This window comes from Orycteropus afer, unplaced genomic scaffold (genome assembly GCF_000298275.1).
Source record: "Orycteropus afer afer isolate SDZICR_OR568_19922 unplaced genomic scaffold, OryAfe1.0 scaffold00273, whole genome shotgun sequence".
Classification (NCBI taxonomy): Eukaryota; Metazoa; Chordata; class Mammalia; order Tubulidentata; family Orycteropodidae; genus Orycteropus; species Orycteropus afer.
Window position 1 is genome coordinate 1133004 of NW_006921860.1, and position 1847 is coordinate 1134850.

General features: G+C 59.6%; 1 protein-coding gene across 1 annotated transcript in view; it reads right to left on the reverse strand.

Annotated features, from left to right (window-relative positions):
• TTLL2 (tubulin tyrosine ligase like 2) overlaps positions 1-1847 on the reverse strand; it is a 10681-nt gene that overhangs the window by 8433 nt on the left and 401 nt on the right. The gene's annotated exons all lie outside the window — the stretch shown is intronic.

A 1847-nucleotide genomic window follows, 5' to 3' on the forward strand; every position in this document is an offset into this window, starting at 1 on the left:
GGTTGATAGCACACATCACCACCACCCCTCTGGTCCCAGTTGGGAATAGGGTCATCTGTTCCCTGAATGAGGTCACACTGGTGAAGCCTGTGTCCTACACTAACCACTCCTGAGGTGTGAAGACAGAGACTAGACACAGCAGACACAGCAGCTAGCTGAAGGGAGGAAGACAGGTGCCATGTGGAAACCGCCAAGGGATGGAGGAGGGCGGAGCTGCAGAGCTGAGACAGGACCTTCCCCTGAGCCAACAGAGGGAGGGAGAGAGAGAGAGAGAGGATGGAGAGAGAGCAAGAGGGAGAGAGACAGAGCTAGAGAGAAAGGGAGAGAGAGACGGGGGCCTTCTCCTGGAGCAGGCGCCCTGAACTTGGACTTCTGGCCTCCTGAACAGTGAGAGTGCCTTTCTGTTTGTCAACGCCGCCCAGTCACAGGGCTCCAGTGACAGCAGGACAGGGGCTGACACAGGCCAGGGGCTGACACAGGCCAGGGGCTGACACAGGCCAGGGGCCGACACAGGACAGGGGCTGACACAGGACAGGGGCTAACACAGGCAGGCTCAACAGAACTAGTCTGCTTTGACTATAAACTGTGCAAGAGAGGCTGTGTAGGGCTTTGTCCCTAGTTGGGCCCAGGGTGCATGCTGAAGGCCCGGCCAAGGGACGACAGGGGCAGGGCCTTCACTCAGAAGGCTGAGGAGGACAGGGGTCTGCCCTGCGCCGGAGGACAGGTGACACAGGGATAGAAGGACCAGCGGGCGGCGCCCAGCGGGCCCCTCCACATGCCAGGAAGCACAGGCCACTGTCGGGGCTGCTGTCATGCACGCGTGCACCCCCCGGCCCTGGCTCTCACCCCCTCACACGCATACACACAGACACACATGCACACACACGAGGAGACAACGCTGTTGGGACTGCTGTCACATACATGTGCACCCTATGTCCTGGCTCTCACCCCCCTACGCCCCCCACCGCAAGGAGGAAACGTTGTTTTAAAGCTGTGATTTGACTGAAAGATTACAGCACAAATTGGCTTTCCAGTCACAGTTCCCACAGTTGCCTCATGACACTGATTGCTGCCCCCACACACTTAATTCATTTTGAAGTGAGGGCAAAGTGACATCCCATTAAAGGTGAGTGTGAGCTGTCCATGAGGTGGTCATTCCCAACCCAGGACTTTCTGTGTGTGCCTGCCTTCCAGCCTGGCTGGCATCATCCCTGTCTCCAGGACACTGTTAAACTGACCGGGGACGGAAACGCCATAGACTGTCCAAGGGTTCTGCCCCTTTACAGACGGAAGACAGAAAGGCATGCCGTGTACAATGATGCCTTCACGGAGAGCCCACTGCCTGTGCAAAACGTGCACACCTCCCAGTGTGACAGCAACGCCTTCCAAGATCACTCGTTCAGCATCGCCTCCCACACAGCCCCTCACTCCACGGGCCTGATCCCCATGCCCCAGACCCAGGCCCTCACTCCACTGTCCTGATCCCCATGCCCCAGACACAGCCCCTCACTCCATGGGCCTGAACCTCACACCCCAGACACAGCCCCTCACTCCATGGGCCTGATCCCCATGCCCCAGACAGAACCCCTCACTCCACAGGCCTGAACCCCACGACCCAGACAGAACCTCTCATTGCACGGTCCTGGACCCCTTACCACACACAGCCCCTCAGTCCATGGTCCTGAACCCACTCCCCACACAGCTCCTCACTCCACAGGTCTGAACCCCATGCCCCAGACAGCCCCTTACCCCACAGTCTGGCACCCCACGCCCCACACAGCCCCTCAGTCCACGGCCCTGCACCCCACTCCCCACACAGCCCCTCAGTCCACGGCCCTGCACCCCAC